This window comes from Lissotriton vulgaris, chromosome 10 (genome assembly GCF_964263255.1).
Source record: "Lissotriton vulgaris chromosome 10, aLisVul1.2, whole genome shotgun sequence".
NCBI lineage: Eukaryota > Metazoa > Chordata > Amphibia > Caudata > Salamandridae > Lissotriton > Lissotriton vulgaris.
Window position 1 is genome coordinate 425,500,872 of NC_141698.1, and position 18,938 is coordinate 425,519,809.

Below are 18,938 nucleotides of genomic sequence, written 5' to 3' on the forward strand. Positions count from 1 at the left end.
GCTAGCTCCTCGCTCTCGTCACTCCTGGCAGTCACACGGGAATTACACCCACCCCCCGCACCCTGGAGGCGCGTAGACGCGGCAGAGGAGGAGACAGGGCATAATTCTGTACACTGCGTGCACAGGCACCTCCTCCTCCGTCGTTTGGGGTTAGGTTGCACTGTCTTGCACATAACATTCAGCAATGCAAGCACCGGTCAATCAGGCTTGCTGGCGCAGTGGCGCTACTGCTATTCTGCTTAGGATAATCATAGGAACTGCCTCCTGTAACTTGGAAGTCTCTCAGACTGATGCCCCTAAACTAAGTGAGTGACGCTGTTGTGGCTGGGGCCTGGGGGGCCGATTTTCAGTGCGACCGTCACAGGCTGTGAGGGTCGGACTGAAAATCCGCCCCCAGCCACAAAACCGGCCCCCTTTCCGAAAACCGCCCCCCCACCCCCCAGACTACCGGGGGATTGCCCGGTGGGCAGACTCACCAGTCCGGGCCTGCCTGGCACCCTTTCGTTTCATTGTCATCCATAGAAAAGGGAGAGACCAGGCCAATCTTGACTTTCTGTCTAGGTGTCCTGTGGGCCCTTTTCTTGTAGACAAGAAAGTTAGGGAAGGGGGGTGTGAGGAAGCACACCAAACCCCCAATAGCGAGCATGATATCATCCTGTTTCCCTCCTGTGAGCTCCTTACCTCCAGGGTTCAGATGAGGACAACAAATGTGGGAAAGAATCATCAACAGTTAAAACTGACTGTTGTCCCTCTACGCAGCCTGGAAGCATAACACCGGAACCACTCGATCCGTGGAGGGGGGGAGCTGCGGTACGAACTGCCCAATCAGAGTTTCAGGAAGAAACCGGAGTTTGGACAATAAATCCCGAGGAAACAGCTTCCGAGGCAGAGGCGATTGGAAGAAGGACTGCAACAGAGGCAAGAAGGTGTTTCAGTGCAGAAGAGGACGTCGCAGAGGGGAACGCAGAAGAAGACAGTGCGTAAGACCAAGAGAACCCCGAAGTGTGGTGTGAAGACTGGTGTACCGCGGAGGACGCGAAAGAGCCGCCCCAACTCAGGAAAGCTGTGGCAGTAAGCGGTACATGACCTGGGCTGAGGGGAGGGAGGGACATTTGTTGTTAAGCTCCCTGATACCCTGGAATGGGGACCCCGAGCATTATGCCCTTTCGAGTAATTCACGGTCTTTAGTTTCTTTTACCCGCACAGTCCATTTAGCAAATTCTTCACGAGGTGTGGTGGAAGCAAATGGTAGCAGGCTGAGCGTGACCAATTACCGCTCCTTTCTTTTGTTTGGAGCAACCCTCAGGGCCCAGACGAGACCCAAGCAGAAGTGAAGAGAACTCCTACATTGGCGGCCTTCCTCGTACGTTTCAAGAACCAGTCAAGACAGTCTTTTGTTTATGTTCCTATATGACTAAAGACCTGCCATTTGCAAACTTTGGGACTGCATACCTGATAAAACAATCCCATTGCTACCGCCAATGGCCTCCTCGCTTCTCTTTCCGCCCGTCCCTATGACACTCTGTAAACTTGCTCTGCAGTTAGCTCTGATAGCCTTCAGTTTGCCAGTTCTTTGGGTTCTGATGCAAAGCAGAAGCAATCGTTTTTATAACACCATCAGTCGGGAAAATTCAGAAGTGACGCATATTTTGTGAAGTACTTAAATTCATATAATATTTAGAAGAAAGTGGAGAAAAATAGTTGGTTGCTCTCATGACAAATGCGATTATGTGTGACGGTCTATTAAAGAGGATCTTTGTCCTTCTAGAATACTTGACACAATCTTGCCCTGACAAAGCTTTTTTGACTGTGAAATACGTTGGCTTCGCATTTGTGAAAAATAAGTAGAAAGAATTATGAAATAATTAAAGAAAATAAACTAATCATCATTCAAGACTGCCTTTTTTCAAATTCTTTTTTAAAATTTCCTCTTTTAATTCATTTTGTCAAGATCCATTTTCCATTAATCATCCCCAAAAATTCAATCAGATTTGTTTTTAGTTTCCTTTCCGCATCAAACAGGTGGGCCAGCTGGCGCGAACTGCTGCTGTTCCAGTTCGGAAAACACAGGAAGTGTTGTCGTTTTAGGCGGCCATTTTGTGAAAGGTAATGGTCTAGTTCCCGCTACCTCGAGGACGTGAGCAAGAGAACGCCTTATCAGGGGTGATTCTCAGCTCAGTCATTCATCGTCGGAGCAGCGGGTAAGGCCGATTGTGCCGAGCAAGGGAGCAGCTTTGAAGAAGTAAGTAGGCCATAGCTGCCCCTCTGACAACCTGTATCTATTCCTTTGATAACGAGCATTATCCTTTGAATTACTACGTAGTTTCTCTGATAATATTTTGTCTCTCGACCCCTCCACAACATTTTTAGGTCTCGCTGAGCCAACAAGCATGCGTTGCTCTGCGAGAGTTAAGTAAGGGCTCTCAAAAATGCTCCCAAAGTCTGCAGGCGGATTGGGCACAGTGCATGGGCGCACGCACCATTTGTCTGCCTGCAACCTTTGGGAGGACTTTCGTGGCCGCTTTGATGTTCTCAGTGAGCAGCGTGGCCACTGAGAACATCAAAGTGGCCGCAAAAGTGATCACAGGCGTGCGCACCATTTGTCAGCCTGACTGTGCTCTCTTTGCACTTTTAATAATGGGTCTTGACGAGCCTGGCTCGAAGTTCAAGGCAAAGGAAAGCATTTAAGCAACAACCGCTTGTTTTTTCATTTCGCTGCCACAGCTGCCTCTGTAACGGCTCATTTATTTAATTGCTGTGACTCATGCTGGTTTGCTTGCACTCCCACCTCCCTGTCCTCCGTCCCTCCCCCGCCGCTGCTGCAGTCGCTAGGCGCTACACCTTTCAACCTCCAGATTTCTTTGAAAGAGCTGCTGCCACTGCCCAACTTTCCCCATACCCAGTCCATGACCATTGAGTTATTTACGTGCCAAGTCTGACCCTGACTCGGCTCTGAAATTTGCTGGGTTGTCCACCTCTGTTCATATCTAAGTATAGCTGCATTTTTATCAATATTCCTTTCAACCATGATAACCATATTAATTATGTGATTCTCGACTCCCAATACCATCTCTGTAGACACGTTGCTTTGCTCGCGTGTCATATCTCTATGGGCACTGCTGCTCAAACTACTGAGCAGTGTGCCGTTCATCCTCTATTCTGCTCACTATGATGACGGCTACTCTCTCCATCTAAGCTGCTCTCTATGGTCCTGCCTCTTCTGATCCTATTCCGAGTTTCTGGGTTGCCTGTGCTGCCGGTTCCGCCAATGCTTGTTTTAACTTTCAGCGTGCCACTCGCGGGACGCCTCTGTCCAGGCTGTGTCTGTTATGTAACATGCGTGTGCATGGGTCACGCCTATAGACGGCAAGAATCCCCCTGTATCGCCCATGCTGTGCTCGAGTATGCTTTGCATGAAACGCTGTGCTGTCTTTACTCACCTGCTCCATGAAGCAGCCACACCTGCAGGCTCTGAGGTAACCTTCCTTAGCCTTGGAGACCACCTCAACACTGCTTCGAGGGGCTTCGAGGCACCTCTAGCACCGCCTCACAGACCGCTTCATGAAGCAGCCACACCTGCAGGCTCTGAGGTAACCTTCCTTAACCTCGGAGACCGCCTCAACACTGCCTTGGTGGGCTTCGAGGCGCCTCAGGCACCTCTTCCCAGACCTCGTCTTGCAGTTGCCACACTTGCCCCTGCAGGCTATGATGTAGCCTTCCTTAACCTCTTAGACCACATGGACACCCTCTCGGGGAACTACGGACGCCTCTAGCACTGCCTCACGGACCCTATATGCCGCTGACACACCTGCCCCTGCACCGCCGTCTTAACACTGCCCCGTGGCACCTCTCGCACCAGTTGCCAGGCTGCTACACCCAGCCGCCCACTCCTGCCACTTCACCGACCCCTCCGTCTTCTGGGTTAGCTTTCTTTAGCAACCGAGGCTGCCAAACTACTGCCTCTGGGAGTTTCGAGGCGCTAATAGCACCACCTACCAGGCCGCCTCTCTCTGACTCCCACATCGGCCCGTGCACTGGCCCTACTTGAGCTGCGCCTCAAGGCATCCTCTAGCACCTCCCCAGACCGCTTCCAGCTGCCTCCAAGCACTACCCCTTAAGCCTGCTTCATGCCCCCTCCTACACCACCTGCCCCTGCACCGCTTCTAGCAGCCTCCTCCTATAGACTCCAGGCCGTCTCATCACAGGTCTGCGACTCCCGCCCCCTTGCACTCTCCACTCCCGGCCTCTGACAGTTTACAGTTCGGCTTTAAAGCAGTTTATAGTGCCTCTCCGGCATCATGTGACACCAAGAGCTGTCTACCTATGTCGTAGTACACTATTATTAATACTGCAGGTGCAGTGGCACAGTGGTACATGAGTGTGAGGCGCATGTAAAGTTGCCCTAGGTCCGCATGCTGAGATACAGGGCGGACCAGACGCTGGTTGCAAGGCGCATATCTGGCCCAGGGCACGTGCTCCCAGAATCTTTTAGTAGCAAGGTCACCTGACTGGTGAATCTGTAAAAATAGAGTGGGACCCCACAATTCAAAGGCACGGGGAACCACAATTAGACTATCCAGTCATATAAACAGCTCCCTTTGGATATGTGTCAATCGATCTCACAAACAAATCATACTTTACTTATAGTTGCACTCATCATACCATATGTTTCCCTGTAGACATCAAGGTAGGTCCCCGTGACTTTACAATTCTTTTTTTTATTTTTAAAAGACAGCATCTATACTTTTTGGTACGCCAAGTATGAAACCCATAAAAAAAACACAGACTGTGGTAGTTGGGAATGTCATTCACATGTAGTTAAACAAGCATTGGCATAGCCAATAGGACTCACAATTGGGACCTTATAAGTGTTTACCCATGCACCACTTGTTCCTTATGGCTCTCAGTGCTTCACCTAGGGGTCTGTATGCCTTCACGTTACTCTCTGTACCTCTTTAATGCTTTGTGGCTCTCTGATTTTTTTCCTCATGGCTCGCTGTACCTCCTTGAGGGTCTGTGTGCTTCACCTAGGGGTCTTTATGCCTTCGCGCTACTCACTGTACCTCCTTGATGCTTTGTGACTCTCTGATTTTTTTCCTCATGGCTCGCTGTACCTCCTTGAGGGTCTGTGTCTTGTTGTGGCTCTCTGTACTCCCTTCTATCTCTGTGTGCCCTCTTAAAGCTTTCTCTGACCCTTTGGGTAGTTTTCCTCCTTCCGGTTCTACATGCTTTCGTACACCGCCTTGTACATCTTTGTGTCTTTTTGTTCCACTCTCTACCTCTCTCTGCCTAACACGAACGGCCACCAGAGCCTCCTTTCCATTTGTGCCTATTTTAGCCTCATTGCGGGATGGTTCTTCCTCATTTTGTCACATTTTGCTAAATGTGTAATCCTTCTACCTCATTAATGATGTGCCTCGTTGTGGATTCCGCCGTAATTATGAGTCTTTCCCTAAAATGGCTTCTAAATCGGTATAGACTTTTATTCATCCTTTCGGCCCTCCTTGTTCTAAAGTTTGGACCTTGTTTCTTGACTCTTTCTCACTCGGCTGATCCGAAATGTCCTTTTCACTGTCCTAACAGTTTTATTCTATTCTCTCTTATTCTTATCTCAGTTCTTTCCCCTAAATCTTGGCTCTTTCCCGCTCCCTCCTGTTCCCGCCAGACTGTTTCATTAGTTCGCCTCACTGTTTGTTAAATCTTACCTAATTTATTTTCGCAGGAACGTCATGGATCTGAGGTGTGGTCCTCAACTTCGCCAATTCACCACCACCACTGACACTTAGTCGATGCCAAGTAACAATGGTAATCCGGGGAAGAAGAGAAGCAAAACAAGGAAGAAAAGGAAACAAAACACAACTCGTTCTTCAGCACCACAGGAACAGTTGGGGAGATGATATGCTGTAAATAGGAAAAGGGTAGCAATTACAAAAGTGACAATATCTCTATTAACCTGTTGTATCGCTACTTCTTAGTGTATATCTACCTTGAATTTCCCTTCTTCCTCGTGTAATGCGTGAATACTTATGCCCTGGTGTAGGATGATCTCTGGTGCTATGAATACAGGTGTTAGAAATAAACAAAATATAATAACTTCAATAACTTTCTTTCTTGTAATAGGTGAAAGGTATGAATGAGCTTGTATATTTCTTTACCTTATTCTAAATGTAGCTCGCTGAATAAATTCCAATGAAACTAACTAATTGTAAACATAAAACTCCTTTATGAAGGTACTGAATTGCTTGCAGCTTTATTTTCCCTTTTTGAAACAAGCCAGTAACAAGGACAGAGCGGGTTCAACAAAGCAGGAGGACTGGAACAGGTAAGTAATACAAAAAACAATAGCATTAACAAAGACAGCGCAGGAGCGCTGTTAACGTGTAAACCAGATGTTTTTCTGATTTCAATGTCTTCTTTCTCCTTTGCAATACAGGTCCGGCCATCTGGAGGTTTCTGAAAGCAGAGAAGAACCACCGGCACCAGGAATGGCCCGCCGCAAATAGAGCAAGAGGAACCGCCAACACAGAGAACAAACGCAGCACAAACGCCCGAAGCGAAACCCCTGAAAGCCCCACCTCAGGGAACACAATGTCAGGGTCCCCACAAGCCTTACCGTCTGCCTGTAGAGAAGTCTCACGGGGATGAGATGAATAACCTCCTCTGTCTCTTACTCACTCCCTTGTCCTACCTTATTAGTACCGGCTCGGGGGCGTGGTAACAGTCAGGTGAAGGAATCCTGGTAAGGAGGTGCCCGGTGGGAAGGTAGTTCTTAAGGGCCCTCCTGGGTGGATACGTTTTTCTGCCTTGGAACCTAAGGGAAGGACAACCCACAATGATTACTCTCTGCGATAATGGTATGCATACTATGTCTTAGACACACATTACAGCAGAAGATATATTGGGGCCATAGTCACCTGAGGGGTAGAAAGAAATAGGTGGAACACTTCAGATCCACACAAGGATATATGGCTAGGGTGAGTGATGGTAACACACTCCTGTGTTACCGAAGAAACAGGATACGATGTTGTACTTCCTGCTTTCACCGTGGTGACGTGTTGTCGAAATAATGACAAAGTAACGATAACGCACTCCTGCGCTTACCGTGGAAACTAGGACAAGAAACGGTAATGCGCCCCAGCGCTTCTCGTGCTGTGATGCAAACAATGGCAAGGTTTAAAGGAACGCGCTCCAGCGCTCACCGTGCCATAGTGCAAAAATGGAAAGCAAGGTGAATGAAACGCGCTCCAGCACTTACCGTGCCAAACTGCAAATGGAAAGCAAGGTGAATGAAACGCGCTCCAGCACTCACCGGAAAGCAAGGTGAATGAAACGCGCTCCAGCGCTCACCTTGCCAAACTGCAAATGGAATGCAAGGTGAATGAAACTCGCTCCAGCTCTCACTGTGTCAAACTGCAAATGGAAAGCAAGGTGAATGAAATGCGCTCCAGTGCTCACCGTGCCAAACTGCAAAAGGGAAGCAACCGTGCCAAACTGCAATCTAGGAAATGTTGACCCGGTCCTATGTTCTTCGAGCCGGGTACAGGACAAGGTAACAGTGACGCGTACCAGCGCTCACCATGGCGTGGGGAACAAACAAGGAAATGGAGACATGCCCCAGCTCTCCAGCGCAAGTCGTGCCGGAATACAAAATCAGGAAACTGTGACGCGCTCCTGCGCTCACCCCAAGTCTCGCAAGGAAAAAGGATAGAAGTACGGTAAAACGCTCCTGCGCTTACTGTCAAGGAGTAGCACTTAGCCAAGTACTACCTTCGGCGTCCGAAAGGAATCAAAAGTGCCGGTGAATGCGTCCATCGGATACTTGATGGCGCCACCCGGAAGTGGTTCCGTGGTGAACTGCGGTACTGCGCTGTAGCCTAGCGCTAGACTGCTAACTAGCCGGATGCCTTCCTCACATTCTCGGGCCATGACACACAACTGGTGAGTAAGGACCTTCCAGGAGCGAGAGAACGCAAAGCGTTTGCCGCTTGTGGAGAGGCCAGATATGACTCCCCCGGCCTTTCCCGCGAAGGCGCAATGATGCTCAGCAGCCATCTTAATAGTTTTTGCGTGCGCGGTAGTTCCTTACTCGCACACGCCTGACAGTACACCCCCCAATAGAGCCCCCTACCGGTTTGGGTTTGTCAGGGTGCCTTCTGTTAAAGAGACGCACTAACCGAGGGGCATGAACTTGACTGGCAGGCTCCCAAGTACGTTCATCAATTGCATAACCTTTCCAATGTATCAGATACTGAAGTTTACGTCTTACTCTACGTGAGTCTATTATCGGCTCGACCTCATATTCCAGTTCATTGTCCACCATCACTGGCGTGGGAGCTTTCCAGAGACGTGTACCTGGTTCTACTGGTTTCAAGAGGGAGACATGAAATACCGGATGTATTTTCCTGGAAGCAGGAAGCTCTAGTTCCATAGCCACAGGGTTCACTACTTTACAAATCGTGTATGGACCTAGATACTTGGGTTTAAATTTGCAGGGTCCTTTCAATGTCAAGTTTCTTGCGGATAACCAGACCTCATCACCCTGTTTGTATCCCGGCTCCATGGATCAGTAAACATCTGCTCCTCTCTTGTAACTAGCCTTGGCCCTTTCCAGGTTTACTTGTGTGTTCTTGTGTACCTCTTGCAATTCCTTCACAAAGTCTGTAACAGCAACGGTTGAGCAAGAGTAAGAAAGAGATGTTACAATGGTTCGGGATGGAAACCGTAAGTGCAGTGGAAGGGTGAGTAAGCAGTGGAACTATGGCAACTGTTATTGTAAGAGAACTCAGCTAACCATAACATCTCATCCCATTCTGCTTGTGTGTGTAAAACCTGGCATCTGATGGACTGTTCAAAACATTGGTTAACTCTCTCTGTTTGGCCATCTGTCTGAGGATGGTGACTTGAGGATAGTTGTATGTCTATTTGTAATAGGTCTCCAATTCCCCTCCAAAACCTTGAGATGAACTGAGCTCCGCTATCTGAAACCAATACGGAGGGAAGGCCATGTAAACAAACCACTTGCTGAAGGAAGACAATAGTTAAATTTCGAGCAGTAGGGTGGTTCTTCATAGGGATAAAATGGGCCATCTTAGTCAAAAGGTCTACCACAACAAAAAGAGTGGTATTTCCTTTACTTGTCCGCGGTAATTCTACAATGAAATCTAAGGATACAGTGTGGTAAGGACTAGGTGGCGTGGGTATGGGTTGTAACAATCCTGCAGGGTTCTGGTGAGAAACGTTCCCCTGGGCACATACATGACATGTTTGGATGTAATATTCAGTGTCTTTTCCCATTGCAGGCCACCAAAAATGTCGCCGTAATAAGTCAAGCGTCTTCTTATGACCTGGATGACCTGCAAGGGGATGTGTATGACACAATTCTAGTGCCTGCAATCTTAGTTCTCGAGTGGGGAGCACCATACCTCCTTGAACATATGTCAACTCCTGTTTCATATGGGCTTCTTGTGTACCAATTAATTATTTCATGTCTGTAGTTGCTTGTGCTTCCTTCACTGCCTGCAGGAAGGATTCTTCAGAATACATAGCCCCAATGATTCGCTCTTTAGCTATTATTAGGGGGGGTTCCGCATGTGGTTCTATGGGTTCGTATCCTAACCGAGACAGAGCATATGCCTTCCCATTCTTTCTTCCTGCATGAAACTGTATAACAAAATCAAAATCACTAAAAAACTAGGTCCATCTTAACTGCCGCATAGATAGAACCCTTGCAGATTTCAAAAATTGCAAGTTACGATGATCTGTCAAGACTGTAATTTTGTGCTTAGCTCTTAACAGATACTGCCTCCATTCCTCAAATACTCTCTTAATAGCTAATAATTCTTTGTCCCCAATAGAGTTGTTGCCTTCAGCTGGAGTTAGCTTACGTGAGTAATAAGCGACTGGATGTAGTACCCCAGTACTGGAATCTGTCTGGGAAAGCACTCCTCCCACTGCCACTTGTGAAGCATCAGCCTCTACTATAAAGGGATGTGAAGGATCAGGATGCCTTAATATGGGTGCTTGTGTAAAAGCTTCTTTGAGTTTGCAAAAAGCAGTCTCTGCCTCAGGAGTCCATTGAAACTTTACTCCCTTCTTTAACAGTTTAGTTATCAGGGAGGCTAGCTCAGAGAAGTTATAAATACATTGTCTATAAAAATTGGCAAAGCCAAGAAAACTCTATATCTCTAACATTTTGTGGGGCTTGCCAACGCTGGATAGCTTCCACCTTCCTTGGATCCATAGTGAGTCCCAGTGGGGAGATTATGTATCCCAGGAAACTTACTTGCTGGGTATGGAAATGACATTTCTATAGTTTGCAATACAAATGGTTATCTTGCAAACGTTCCAGTACTCTCCTTACATGAATTACATGTTGCACAGAAGGTGAATAAATCAAAAGATCATCAATATAAGCAACAACGAATTCGTCTAACATGTCCTTTAGCACCTCGTTGATGAAAAACTGAAACACTGAAGGGGAGTTACATAGCCCAAAGGGCATCACCAGGTATTCATATAACCCATACTTGGTGCAAAAGGCAGTCTTCCACTCATCCTCCTCCTTAACTCTTACCAGATGATATGCCCCTCTCAGATCTAGGTTGGTAAATACTTGGGCGTTCTTTATTTTAATAGAATTCAATGCTCTATAGTCTATGGAAGATCTAAGGCCCCCTTCCCTCTTAGGAAAAAAGAGAAGATGAAGCAGGCGACCTAGAAGGACAAATAAAACCTATTTTCAACATTTCGTCTAGGTATTCTCGTAGGTACACATTCTCTTTTTCTGTCAAAGAATACACTCTGCTATTAGGTATGCGAGCTCCAGGTTGCAAGTTAATTCTACAATCGTTGAACATGTGGGGGGAGGCTAGTGGCCTGTTCTTTGTCAAAGATTTCTCTGAGATTCTCATAAACGGAGGGCAATATTCCTTCATCTGTATTCGTGAATGAAATGCTTTTCTCAATGTCACCTGGATCAAGTTGGATGTGTTCGTTATACTATTTTGTCAACTTGCCGGTCATCCTCCCACAACAGATATTTAATACGCTGAATACTATTCTGATAACTCTCGTATGGGGGTCCGGGCGGAGATGTATCAGACTCCGAAAGCTTCAACTAAGCACTAGATTGGGGGGTCTTGGAGTGCCGGACCTACACGGGTACTATTATGCCAGTCAGCTCCAGTGGTTGGCACGATGGGTGGCGGGCAGGAATCTGCACAAGATTAACTTTACAGTAGACCGATTAGCATGCGGTGAGTTACATTCTCTGTTATAGCCTAGGACCAAGATTCCTCAGGATTGCCACCCTCTCCTGCACACAGCTCTGATGTGCTGGAGGAAGGCACTAGCATATACATCTACGGCCATGCCCTTTGCAACGAATGTTACCTTGTTAGGCATTCCAACACCCCACTGACGACTTAACCACCGTAGGCTACGGCCCTGGACGGAAGCTGTGGTGGAAGATGTAGGGGCCTTTTTCGGGGATGACACTTTACTAGATCATGACTACTTTCTGCGAACCACAGGGGCCCCCCAAGGGTTATTCCTTCTACATGCCACTGTATCACACTACATAAGACGTACATGGGCTCCACAGCGGATTAAACCTGTACAACATGAACTGGTTCATCTACTCAACTATATGGGGACAGGGGGCCACTTGGTAAGGTGGCTTTACACCAGGATCAGGGAGCATGTAGCCACTTCACTCACCACACTTAGAGATACCTGGTCACAGGACACAGGGGAGGTTTTATCGGATAGGGCCTTGAAAGTTATCCTTGAGCACCCCAAAAAAGTATCCAGGAACGTTAAATTTAAATTTATCCAGGTTATGGTGTTACATAGGGCGTCATAGAATGTTCCTGGATTCTCCCCACCATTGCCCTCGTTGTCAGACAGACGAGGCTGGCCTTCTTCATATGCTCGGGGCATGTCCGCGATTGTGCAGATATTGGGGGGAAATTTGCAATATACTACGCACAGTCACTGCCTTGCCGGTGCAGGAGGATGCGCTATATTGCTTAGTGGGGCATCGTAGACGTCCTAAACACCACAAGGCCCAATTGAGATTCTTAGATCTGGCCTTGTTAATAGCAATCAGAGCTTTAACAATGATATGGAAATCTCCCAGACCTCCTGGACTACCAGTGTGGCACTCTGACCTGTTGAGATGGGGTAGGGCGGAAGGAGCGGCCTTGCGCAGAGAGGGCAGCGGAAACATCCAATTGCACAGGATTGCGAAAGTATGCTATTAGAACTGGAAGAGGTGGAATTAGTGCCATCGCAGGTAGATGGGCTGTAAATGGCCGACCTATTAGTGGGTACAGCAAGTGCGGTGCGAGAGCATAGGATCCCAGAACTGCGCAGGTCTTACCTACAATGACTCTGCGCACTATTTCTAGGTAACTCGATAGTTAAGTTACAAGATGTTACCCCCTAGACTAGGTACACCAGGAGACGTACGGGGCAGGGTGGGGGGCTGAGGGGGGGGGGAATGGGTCAAGGGCTCGATTTATTTTACGGTCAGTACTGAGCGGCTTGTGTGTAACATGATGTGTTGCATAATGATGATAATCTAATTGATGCTGTCCCGCACATATTATAAGAATGACCTTAAGATTCTGTTTTCCTACTTTTAAGACACTGTACTTGTTACGTCAATATCACTCAGCCTGTTGGGGTATGTCAGGGGCGAAAAGTTAAAAAATACTATTTTGAAGACAATGACAATGATAAGTTAGAAGATATACTATGCAATCGCAAATAAAGAGTTAAAAAAAAAAGTTGGATGTGTTCTTTGCAAAAATCCTGATTGAAGGTTAAAACCCTATTTCTCCAGTCAATAAACGGGCTGTGTTGGTATAACCAGGGCAGTCCTGTAATTACTGGAAACTGAGGGGACTGAATAAGATCAAAGGCAATCTTTTCTTGGTGTTTCTCAATTATTAAAGTCATATCAACTGTAGTGTGCGTAAGGGGGCCAGATTTTAATGTACTACCATCAATAGTTGTAACATCTTCCCAAAATGATTTAGGTACCCAAGGGATCTTTTGACTCTGAGCCCAGTGAGCATCCATAAAATTGCCTTATGCTCCAAAATCAACCATAAGTTGCACCCCTAAAACTTGTTGTCCGGGGTGTGGCCAAGATGGCGGCAGAGTAGGACGTGCTTTTTAGTCCCTCCGGCGACGCTTGTTTTATAGCTATGTGTATCGCCCTGAAAGGTGCCCATCCTCGCCAGAAACAATGGTGTCCTGTGCCCAGGAGTTGTCCGGCAGTGATTAGCGACCCTATTTTCCGAATCGGAGCTGGGAAACGGAGGTGCGGCATGGTGCGGCCCAGGCAAACAGCGCGCCAGGAGGGCCTCATGGTCAGCGGAGTGCGGTGGCCTGTAAGCCCCGGAGCGGAGCGATGTGCTCTGCGGAGGCGGTGTGGCCGGAGAAGACGTTGCTGGGACGCCGGGAGCAGCATTTGGGTGTCCCTAGCCGAAGCGGAGGTGTCGACGGTCACGAGCAGAGTGGCAGAGGAGCCCCGCTGGGTCCACGCGGCGGAGGTGACAGCGGTGACCGGGACTGCTGAGAAGCAAGCGCTGGTTCTGGAAATGACTGGCACCCACCAGAGGCGCTGATTTCCTCTTCTTGCTCCAGTCCGGCCTTCGAAGGTGAGGAGTGGGAGAGGGACTCCTCGGGCCGTCTGAGATTCGGTCCGCAGACCAGCGGACGGCGCCGGAGGTCGGCGCCCGGCCAGCACTGAAGGGAAGAGCGGTGTCCCTGGCCCGGAGGGGGGCTATGCGGCTTGGACTGTCGCATGATCCTTCGACTGCAACCCGGGGATCTCAGTGGGCCCGCGGCTCGGGAGCATGGTGGAAGCCAAGGGTTGGCGGCAGGGCCCTTTCCCCACCCCTAGCACTGATCACAGCGGTGCGTGGCGCCCGGAGGTGAGGCGGTTGGCCCTCAGCAACATTATCGCTTCCCGCCTAGAATCCAGACTTTTCCCGCTTCGGGTGCAGAGGCGATTGTGCTGGACTTTGCTCACTGGGGGCCAGGTGACTCGGCTGCGGAGAGTGCTTTGGGACGACACTCGCTGGCTTGGGTGACCATCTGAGAGGCAGTGGGGCTGTGGCCGGAGTGTGCCTCTTTTCCCCGTCTGGACTTTGCGAGGTGGGGGCCACAGGAGTTCAGGGGTCCCTTGCTGGCCCCTGGCTGGCCCCTTGAGGCGCGAGGAAGTTTGTAGGTTGCTGGCTGAGGCCTACCACCTGTGCACCTGGGACGAAACAACCTAGCCCTATCTGGGTCCTGCGGGAGTGGATCTTCAGTGGCGGTGGGTCTGAGCAGGGGGACTGGACTTTGCCTGGCGCTCCCTCCATAGCTTGGGCACCTTACTTGTGGGCCCCCTCAGAAGACGTAATGGCAGCGGCCAGGCTCAAGAAGGACAAACCCTCGAAAGACGGAACACAGAAAGTGGCTCTAAACACTGCCTCGCCGACTGCTAACAAGTCCCCGTGGCGGGATGACAACGATGCGCCAGCAACTAAGGCCTTCATACTAGAATTGTTTTCTGCTATTAAGGAGGACATCATGGAGTTGCGTTCCCAGCTAGCGTCTGATTTGAGAGAGATGCGGTGGGGCGTGGGAGAGCGAGTTGCGACGCTGGAGGAGCATGATTTGGGGACGGCGGAGGACCTACATTGGCTTCAGCAAGACGTGATACACGTAACGGAGCAGAATTTAGACCTACAAGCCCATACCGAGGACTTGGAGAACAGGTCCAGGCGAAATAACATTTGTATTTGGGCAGTTCTGTGGAAAGGCGAGGGATCGGACTTGAGGGAGTATGTGGGAGCTCTTTTTCGGCATATCTTAAATGAGGAGGACCTGCCAGAGATTCAGTTGGATCGAGTGCATTGTGTGGGTCTGCCGCGGGGGCCCAAGGCCCCGCCACCTGACATATTAGTATGTGTGCATGATTTTTAGCTGAAAGAAAGGATCCTGAGGAAAGCACGCGACCTTACTCCCTTTTAATTTCGCGACCACCGCCCTATGCTGTTTCAGGACCTTGCGGCCTCTACCCTGGTCAAACGGAGGGAATTTAAGTCTCTTATTACCTACCTGAGGCAGCAGGGTGTTCCCTATTCCTGGGGACACCCATTTAGGCTTATTTTCAAATGGAAGACCAAGCTGATCCAGGTCCGGTCACTGGACGCGGCCCATGACATTTTATGATTGGAGCGACCCACTACCCCGTCTGAAACCGATGGCTCTCCCAAAAGACGACGGCGGTGCTCCGTGAATGGCTGAGGGTCGGCAAGCCGGCTCCTGCGGCAAAACCTGACTTATCAGTAAGCTTGCTGGAAAGGGGAGCTGCAGTTGCATCTGTGGCTCTGGTGACGGACACTTCAACGGGCACATGAGGCACGGATCTTTGGTTAGGCCCTACCAGGGTCTGTAGCTGGTGCCGGAGGAGACTGTTCACAGGGAGTGGATGAGTAGCATTTTTGTGTCCTTGTCTGGGGAGGAGTCCTGTATCAGGAAATGGGTAAAGTGTCGGAATCTAGCTGATGCGCCTGCCTAGACTGGAATCTAAAGCCGGAAGAACGAAGGACTACAAGTCCCAGAAGGCTTAGGGGCATAGGAGGAGATTATTTAGGTAACACGCGCGCACGTAGGCGTGCGCGTCATTTTGTGACTGGAGTTCTAGTCGGTCCAGGTAGCGGACACCGACTTGGAGAAGATTGCTGTTTGTTTCGTCGATGTCCAAGAGAGCGAGGATCCGCTCTATTTCCAGGGACAACTAACTCGACGGAAAGGCGGCAGCAGGTAAGAGAGAGGAGCGGCTGCTCTTGCTCTCTAGACTCGGAAAGTAGCTGCGCGATATGCGGCATGGTTGTGGGACTGCTTCGTGAAGTCAACGGAGGGTCCGTGTGCCTAATGACAAGTTAGCCGCGCTATCAGCGGATTTGGTGGGGACTGCTTCGTGAAGTCAACGGAGGGTCAGTGTGCGTTAATAACTATTAATGAAACTACAACTGAGAAAGCACTTAGTGAAAGCGTGTTGATCTCCCGGAGAGGAGGAGCGCTTGGATTAGGTTTGACTGGCTCATTGGAATACGTGTTGATTCCCTCAGAAGAGGAGCGCCAACGTTTGGATTAATAACAAGCGATTGTGCCATCGTGGAATAACTAAGTACTCTGGCATATGCCAATTGGAGAGGTTCCACCGTGGGAATTTATGTACACTGGATTGTGACTAGGAGATTACAATTGCTCTGAACTTGATAGGATAAAGAAGAGAAAAACATTGCCTACACTGATGAAGTAATCAGGGAGTAGGCTGAGCAGGGTATAGCCTGGATCACTAGTTGTAATCCTGTTTTGGTGGCTGATTTGTTTGGCAGAGGATCTGCGGTTAAGGTACTTTCCTTTTAGTGAGATCTAATGAGAGTAGCCTTTGGGGGGGAATGAGAGGTGTGTGCTAATCTTGTTCTGCTTGTGTTTTACAGATCCTTTGTCCCTGCTGTCCCTTCCCGTCCTTTGTCCCCTGCCCGATCCGACCTGAACTCAGTGTAATTCAGATTGAGTTCGGAACGATCTGGAAGCGGAACCCTTATAGCATCACATCGATCCTGAGGAGCTGGAGGAGCATAACAGAATTACACGTCTACAAATAGGCTGCTCCTCCTGGTCGTGTGGTGGCTATAATGACGACGCTCGAAGATGTTATGCAGGCCATAGAGGTCCTGCAACAGGAGCTAGCGTCCTCACGTTTAGAGACATCGGCCTGACGCGAAAGAGTGGAAAGGACAGCTCGTAACCCTTTTGATGTTAGCTCAGCTGCTCTACCCCCGATACAGGTTTCGGTAGCACCCCCTATACATTTGGCTACCCCTGAAAGATATACCGGGGATCCGCACAAGGTACAAGTGTTTATCACCCAACTGTTGATGCACTTCTCGTGTCTTCCTTCCTCTTTCCCAACCAATCACTCAAGAGTGGCGTTCGCCATCTCGTATCTCAGCGGGGATGCCGCAAACTGGGCGGTGCCATTAGTGCGCAATAACGATACAGTTCTGTCGGATTGGGACGCGTTGAGAAGCGCGTTTGAAGGGGTATTCGCCAGAAGAACAACATCTTTTAGTGCAGACAAGGAGTTGTTATCTTTACGACAGGGGAGGGGGGATTTGGTCACGTACCTTACACACTTTAACAGACTGGTAGCGGAGGCCGCGTGGCCTGAAGAGAAGCGCATGTCGCTCTTCTATCAGGGTCTATGCGGAGAGCTTAAGGATGTAATAGCCAGAATCGACCCTCAACCACGCACATGTGCTGACTTAGTCAGTCTCTCGTTGCGCCTTGATGGGCGTATTCATGACAGAGGTACCGATAGGGGACCAAAGAAAGAGATACCCCCTAGCGAAGTTGGACATGAGCCTATGGAGTTAGGTGCGGTCAGAGCGCCATTATCACGCACGGAAAGGGAGAATAGGTGGGCACAGGGTCTGTGCATGTATTGTGGAAAAAGAGGACACTATGTGCGTGACTGTCCTTCTAAACCTAAGACTCAGAACCCATCAGTGAGACCGAAAAGAGCCGCAGTTTCCAGTATAGGAGCAGAAGTGGAGAGTCCTGAGAAAGCACACCCTACTGAAAGGTCAGGCATGAAGATACCTTCACTAGCGTCTGACCTTCCGTCAGCCACTGAGGCTCACATAGTCCTGCATGGATGTCTGGTGGTAGGGTCTCAGGTACATGAAGTACTGGCTATGCTGGATTCAGGAGCTACCGGCAATTTTATAGATAGTGGATTGGTCAGGATGTTATCAGTGGGGATAGTGGACAGGAAGGTCCCGGAAGAGGTGGTAGCTGTAGACGGCAAGCCCCTTAAATCTGGCTTGATCACGTCACAAACTGAAGTTTTGGAATTGAAACTGGTAGGGGGAGAGAGTGCACATGTTGAAGAGATTGTACTGAATATCATTGACGCACCACAATATGAACTGATTCTGGGTATGCCCTGGTTTTGTAAGCATAACCCGGAAGTAAACTGGGCCAAAAGAGCAGTGAACTTTACATCCGAGCTCTGTAGAGTACAGTGTCTGAGAGAAGGAAAATCTATAGCGACAGCATTGGCTTCTTCTTGGTGTGTAGCTACAGTGGTAGAACAGGAGGTGACTCTTCCGAAGGAATACAGGAACTATGCAGAAGTATTTAGCAAGAAAAAGGCTGAGGTTCTTCCCCCACATAGGAGATACGATTGTCGGATAGACCTGATAGACGACAGCGCGCTTCCTTCATGCAGGGTGTACTCACTGTCTGAACCCGAAACGCAACACTTCAGAGCTTACTTGGATGAATATGTCAAATTGGGGTTCATTCGTCCCTCCAGATCCCCGTCTGCCTCCCCTTTGTTTTTTATTTCAAAAGCATATGGAGACCTTAGAGCGTGCTGTGACTACAGGAAGTTAAATAAAAACACTGTCAGGAATAGGTAGCCTCTGCCCCCTCATCAGTGTGTTGCTAGACCAAGTCCGGGAAGCGGTGATATACACCAGATTAGATCTATGGGGTGCATACCACTTGGTGAGGATAAGGCAGGGGGACAAGTGGAAAACAGCCTTCAAGACCAGGTATGGGCTGTGTTGAATACCTGGTCATGCCGTTTGGGCTCTGCAATGCCCCAGCGGCATTCCAGTTCTTCCTGAATGAGGTGTTGTCTGAGTTAGTGGATGTATCTGTTATTGTGTATCTAGACGATATACTTATTTATTCCCAAAGAACACAAGATCACTATAAGCATGTGTGTGAGGTGTTTGAGAGGCTTCAACAACAGGCCCTTTTTTTTAAACTGAGCAAGTATGAATTCGGAGTCAATGAAGTTGAATTCCTAGAGGTCAACCTTAGTCCATCCGGGCTATGCATGACGGGACGCAAAG